Here is a 7,404-nt window from a genome sequence, read left to right on the forward strand (position 1 = left end):
TAGCCTGCCCCCACCCCAGGCCTTCACCACCCTATTGTCAGTGTCTATGGGATATGCATATCTATAATAATAATCTATAATAATAAAAGGGTAATATGCTAATTAGGCCAGACGTCATTCTGGATGTGATGCTGGATGTCCTTCTGGACTAAGTTGGGGCCAGAGTGAAGCCTGGGTCTTGGGTGCCTGTGGGCAGCTGGAGGGAAGCAAGCTCAGGTCCTGGGTGCCTGCAGGTGGCTGGAGGGAAGCAAGGCCTACTCTTGCACGAATTTCATGCATTGGGCCTCTAGTATGTATATAAGTTCTTTGGTTGAACTCTTCCCACCCACCCATCCTCCCCTGATTCCTCTGAGGTTCAAAAGTCTGTTCCATGCTTCAACTTCATCAGTAGTTATTGACCTATTCAGGTTTTCTGATTCTTCCTGATTGAGTTTTGGAAGATTGTATTTTTTCAGGAATATGTCCATTTCATCCAGGTTGTCCAGTTTGTTGGAATATAGTCTTTCATAGTATATATTTTTATGATCCTTTGTATTTCTGTGGGGTCAGTTGTTACTTCACCTTTTTTGTTTCTGATTTTGTTTATTTTGGTTTTCTCTGTTTCTTGATGAGTCTGGAGTCCTTCCTCTTGAGCTGGGCTCCTGCCTGGCCCGCAATATTTCCAAATTAATATTTTCTAGTCTCTTTCATTTGCGTGCAGCCTCCTCCAGAGCCTGAACCCTGAACCTGAACCCTGAACCACGTGGGACATGGTGGGGACACTCGCAGAGTCACGACCCACAGGTTGAGAACCGCTAGCAGGGTCGCCTAAGACCATCGGAAAACACAGATATTTACATTACGATTCATAACAGTAGCAAAATTACAGTTATGAAGTAGCAACAAAAATAATTTTATGTTTGGGGGTCACCACAACACGAGGAACTCTATTAAAGGGTCTCGGCATTAGGAAGGTTGAGAACCACTGGGCTAGAGGTTCATCAATCTTGTTTATCTTTTTAAAGAACCAGCTCTTGGTTTTGTTGGTCTTTTGTATTGTTTTTTTTTTAGTCTTTATGTCATTTATTTCCACTGTGATCTTTATTATTTCCTTCCTTCTACTTACTCTGCGCTGTTGTTCTCTTTCTAATTTTTTAACTTGTAGGGTTAGACCAGTGGTCAGCAAACTGCGGCTTGCGAGCCACATGTGGCTCTTTGGCCCCTTGAGTGTGGCTCTTCCACAAAATACCATGGCCTGGGCAAGTCTATTTTGAAGAAGTGGCATTAGAAGAAGTTTAAGTTTAAAAAATTTGGCTCTCAAAAGAAATTTCAATCGTTGTACTGTTGATATTTGGCTCTGTTGACTAATGAGTTTGCCGACCACTGGGTTAGACAATTTATGAAAAGTTTTTCTTGCTTTTTGAGGAAGACCTGTAGTGCTATTTATTTCCCTCTCAGGATTGCTTTCACTGTGTCCCATAGATTTTGGGTTATTGTTTGTTCATTTTCATTTATTTCCAGGATGTTTTTTATTTTTTCTTTGATCTGTTTGGTAACCCATTCATTGTTTAATATCATGCTATTCAGCCTCTATGTGTTTGAATGTTTTTATTATAGTTGATTTCTAATTTCATGTCATTGTGAGCTGAGAAGATGCTTCATATGATTTAAATCTTCTTGAATTTTTAGAGACTTAGTTTGTGTCCTAACATGTGGTCTGTCTTTGAAAATGTCTTATGTGCACTTGGAAAGAATGCATATTCTGTTGCTTTGGGGCAAAATGTTCTGAAAATGTCAATTAATTCCCTCTGATCTACTGTGTCATTTAGGATCACTGATTCCTTGTTGATTGAAATGTGTTGGTTTGGTGGTACTACTCCTTTAACCTGTTTTTGTCTGTGAAGCTCTTTATTTCACTTCAATTTTGAATGATAGCTTTGCTTGATAGATTATTCTTGTGGTTAGTCCCTTGGTTTTTATTACCTGTGTACTCCATGTCATTCCCTTCTGATCTGAAGTGTTTCTATTGAGAAGTCAGTCTAATGGAAGTTTCCTTGTAGACAACTTAGGCTGTCTCTCACAGCCTTTAGGATTCTTTCTTTGTCTTTAATCTTTGCCTTTTTAATTACTATGTGCCTAGGTGTGGGTCTTTTGGGGTTGATCTTGGCTGGGACTCTCTGTGTTTCCTGGACTTAAGTGACTTTTTCCTTCACCAGGTTAGGGAAGTTATCTGCCATGATTTCTCCAAACAAGTTCTCTATTTTTTGCTTGGACTCTTCTCCCTCTGGTATCCTTATGATGCGAATGTTGTTCCATTTCATATTGTCCCAACCTGCCTTAAACTCTCCTCCTAGTTTTTAATTTTTTCCCCATTTGTTGCTCTAAATGGGTGGGTTTTTATTTACTTATTTTTTAACCTTGTCTTCTAACTCACAGATTCAGTCTTCAGCTTCTTCTAGTCTACTGTTGAATCCTTCTAGGGTGTTCTTTATTTCAGCTATGTTGTTCCTCATTTCCAATTGATTATTATTTATTCTTTCAACTTCTCTTTTCATGTTGGTGTAGCTCTCATTAAGTCCCTTAATATTCTCATTAATTTCCTTATAATTATCATTAAGGAATGATAGTTCTTATGCTTGTAGTTCTCACTGAATTGTTTGAGCATACTTATTATAACCATTACTCTGAATTCTTTACCTGAAAAATTGTTTACCTCCATTTCATTTAGTTTATTTTCTGATAATTCCTCCTTTTATTTCATTTGGCGATTGTTTCTTTTCTCCCCATTTTTTGCTGTCCCTTTGTTTTTTGTTTTTATGTATTAGATCAAACTTCTGTGCCTCCCAGATTTTGTGGGGTTGTCTTATGTAGTCAGTGTTTTGTGGGACCCAGTGGTGTAGTCTCTTAGGTATGCTGAGCTCTGTGCTTTTGGAGAACCCCTTACTTGAGTTATTTGGGTTCTCCTATTGTAGTTAGGTCTTGAATGTTATTGTCCTGTCTGTGGATAGAATCTCTTCTCAGGCTGGCTGACTACATAGCTCACCCCATCCACATGTGAAAGCTATTGTGGAGGTGCTTACCAAACAGAACAAAATACAAGAAAACAAAACACTAAACAGAAGAAATGATACAAAAATGTACACAAGACCCTACAGCACCAACAAAAGGAACCACCAGAGAAGAGAGAATTAGAAAAGAGAAAAAGAGAGCAAGAATGGTAGGGAAAAAAAGGGAAAAAAATTCAAGGGGAAAACACAACACAACAAACAAACAAACAAAGCACAAACAAACAAACAAACAAACAACAGAAAAGGGAGGCAGAATATGTAGATGCAGAGCTGAGAAAAAGAAAATAAGAATAAAGAATTAGAAGAATAGGGGAAGGAAAATGGTTTAAAATAAAGGAGGGAGAAAATAAATGAAAAGACAAGAAAAATATGAAAAGGAAAATAAAGAAGAAAGCAGATATACCTAAAGTAAGAAAAAGAAAAAAAGATGAGAATGCAGGAGAAGAAGAAAAGAAAGAAAAAAGTTGAGCAGTGTAAAAAAGAACAAAGGAAAAAAATTGGGTAGGAAAATGGAAGAGTAAAATTAGATATATGAATGAAAAAACAGAGGCTAGAATAATAACAAATAAAGCAGATAATGAAGATAAATTTAAAAATGGAAAAAAAGAAATAAAAGAGAAAAATTAACAAAAGAAAAAAAAAGGAGAAAAGGGGGGGAAATGCAGTGGAGGTTGTTTCAGCCGAGTTTACTGACCCATGGGAGCTAGCTTTGGATCCCACTCTTCTGTTCTGTCTGTCAATTCTGGGCTTCCTTTTAGGTACTTACATGCTAACCACTGTTAGACACTGTCTTTTGGCTTTAGGCAACCTGCTCGAAGCTCTAAGTGATCCACTGATCCAGCTTGTGTCTGTCTCCACAGGCTTTGGCTGTAAGCAGGAGGGGCCAATCTGCCCTCTAAAGTAAGTTTGTTAGCAGCACAGGGCCCAGGGCTGGGTCAGCACCCTTCCCCTGGTTCCCCAGGCTCCACTTCTTGCTTGCCTTTGCCTGATGGCCAGCTGTCAATCTTAATCACTCAATAGTCTGTTTCTGAAAGGGCTTTAAGTGGGGGAGGTGCTGTTTAGCTTTCAGGGAATATGGTGGGTGTGTTTCCCTGTCTCAAAGCTACTCCTCTCAAGTGGCCCAAAATATTAGTCTGCCCTTGGCTGGACAGAGAGATCCTTGTATGGAGACCAACAGGATCAGCTGGAAACCTGGACTTTTTATCAGTTCTTCCATGTGGGGAAAATATTAGTCTGGTTCCCAGGATATTGGGGTGGATGACCCCTCCCCCAAACTAGTCATTGAGGGCTCCTTGAGACTGTTCAAACCCATAAGCTCCTCTCAGGAAAAATGGCCATTTTGATTTGGGGTCCTATGACCAAATGCTCTTATCTGTTATTCCTTCAAGTCTCCCCACAATGCTTCCTACCCCAGCCTCACTCCAGGCGCCTCAAGCCCACATTTCCCTTCCTGCACCAAAGCCTCAAGTGAGTAGTTGCAAATGAAAATTCCCATATTTAGAGATTTTAAAAAACTGTAACTGTTGCTTTCTCATTCACAGCTGGATGCTACAGGGGCTGTGGGTCTCTGCTGTGGTGCTTGGGGACTTTGGAGCCCAGCCTGGGTTCAGGGCCTCTATCTTCTGAGGGAACAGACTTTCCCATAGTGGGGAGTTCCCTCTTCCCTCTTGGACTGCCAGCCTGCTGGCTTGCCACCTCTGGGAGCTAGGTCAGCTCCTCTCACGATCTCACCCTTTCTACTAGTCTCCAAGTGTTTTCTGTCCTTTCTGGATATGTCCGCTCCTCAGCTGGACCTCAGTTGGTAATTACAGGTGAATATTCTCTAATTTAGTTGTATTTCTAGTCTAGCCCTGGGGTGAGGTGAACAATAGGTCTGCCTATTTGGCTCCCGTTTTCTTCAATAAATCAGAGTCTGTTTTTGTTTTGTTTGTTCATTTATTTTGTTCTTTAGATTGCACATATAAAAGAAATCACATGGAATTTGTCTGTCTGTGTCTGACTTATTTCACTTAGCATAGTACCCTGCTAGAGAGAAATTTATAGTATCAAAATGTTGAAATGCTTGTATTAGGAAAGTAAAAAACCACTTATGAAGTTTCTACCTCAAGAAACTAGCAAAAGAAGAGCAAATTAAACACAAAGAAGTGATGGGGAAAATAAGACATTTTTGGGGGGCTAACAATTTGATTCTGTGCCAGTAAGCTAATGTACATTCTTGATAGCCTATAATTAAATCACTGCCCCTTGCTCCACAATCTGGTCTTGCAAGACCAGTTTACTTAAATACTCACATTTTACAGAGGTCACAAACCATGAACAATACACAACCCCCGGAGGGAATTACAAGTGTTCTCTCTTTACCTTAACCAGCATGGCTAGAGAGCAGACTGAGTCCCGAGTAGGAGCAGCTGGAGACTGAGAAAAAGAAAAAAAGGAGACAGACACAGAGACAGTAGGGAAAGCTGGGACTGGGTGGGACAGCTGTCCTTGGATGGAGAGACAGTGACCCAGAGCTGGTGCAGTGCATTTATTATATACAGCATGATTCCAGCAAGTTTTACTAGAGTTTAAGACAAAGGAAATTATGTGAAATCATGGTTAAGGATCAAGCTGCAATTCTTTATTCTTGTGGCTTCTTTGTAATTGTTACTCCTGGCTGAGCCTGGATAATTGTGTGCATTCCTTGCACCTGGCTGAACTTAGATAATGAAACCCACCCCCTGGCGCTTGAGCTAAGGGTGAGGCTGACAACACACCTGTATCTGGCACGGTATGTTTCCAGGACGTGGCTTTGCCAACGTCACTGGACTCAGCCGACAGTTAGCTCATGCACCTTCCCAGGCACTCTCTACAGGGGCTTATCAGTGCTGGCACCAGGCCAGGCCTTTAGGTGTGGTCTCACGACCCCATCCCAACACACGGGGCTTTTTGCAAAGCCCGCGAAAGGTCCAGAAGTCCCATCCATATTTGGGGGACAAAAAACCAAAGGGTATAAAGGAAGAGCTTCCTCCATGTTGGTTTGCTCAGGATTTGGAGAGAAACAGTCTCCCCTGCGTCACTATATTAGTGCATGCGAAACATCTGAAAATAAGTGTTTTTTTCATGTATCTCCAGGTACTCCTGTGTATTTTTCGGTAGCCTGGTAAATTCTGTAACAGAAGGAAAGATATAATTAAATTAAGAACAAAAGTCAGGAAAGATTATTAGCCAAAAATTATAAATTAAATGAAATAAAAAGATAGTTCTTGGAAAAGATTAATAAAATTGGTAAATTTCTAGTTGGGTTAATCAGGAAAGAAAGATAAAACACACTTAATTCCAATATCAGGAGTGAGAGGACATTACTACAGAAACTTCAGACAGTAAAAGAGTAATAAGAAAATGTTTTAAACAATTCTATGCCAAATTAAGAAGCTCAAAATACAGAGTTTATTCAATTTAAGATATAGCAAAAAGCCAAGGAAAGAGATGATTTATGCTAATATACTAGGAGAGTTTGCAAGCACACTATGCAAATCCTGAACTGAGCAGTGTTCATAGGTCCTATTTTTCTCTGCCTCATCAATCCTCATTGCTGATTATGTGGTTTTAAAGACTAAAGAATCTTGAACAAGGAAGCTTAGTAATGTGTTACCTGAGGCCAAAACCATACTTGCAGGATAATTATACATAGCATAGTTGTAGCTCTATGTTGTCTTAATAAACAGCAATAGATTTTACTCATTTCTTGGGCAAAAGATGGATGAACCCAAAATAAGTATTACCCATGGGTCATCAATTTAATACCTCATAAATGAGTGCTCCATATGCCTCATGCACATTTAGCATATCATGAATATTTGGTCCCTCTGTCAGTTTTCTTTCCTTTTCTATCTTCCTGCTTCTTCTCCCACAATATTAATAATAACAATAGCAAGAATAATAATAGCCTTTCATTGAATGTCTTTGTGTTGGTGCAAGGCAAGGAGGCTTTATGAAAATTGTTTCCTTTAATCCACCAGAAGTTCTATCAATAACATATTATTTTCCATATTTTATGGTTGAGGTATTAGAGTCTCATTGATGTGACTTCCTCTGAGCAGAGCCTTTGCTGATTTTGATCTTGTTCCTAAGCAGAAAGGTGATGGACAGATACCTCTGAGAAGGGAGGTTTGTGTATTGAAAAAAAGAATACCTTTACCTGCTTTTGAGCCTGTAGTTGAAACAAAGTCCTATGCTTATGAAATTCAGCAGTACCAGAAGTGTCAAAGCTACATGCATTATGATGATTGTCATACTGTCGGGCTCAGCAACTGAAATATAGATGTCCACTAGTTAGTTTCCTGGAAGATAGTTGTTCCCACATTCACTTCCTGCT

This window comes from Plecotus auritus, assembly GCF_963455305.1.
Source record: "Plecotus auritus genome assembly, chromosome: 9".
Classification (NCBI taxonomy): Eukaryota; Metazoa; Chordata; class Mammalia; order Chiroptera; family Vespertilionidae; genus Plecotus; species Plecotus auritus.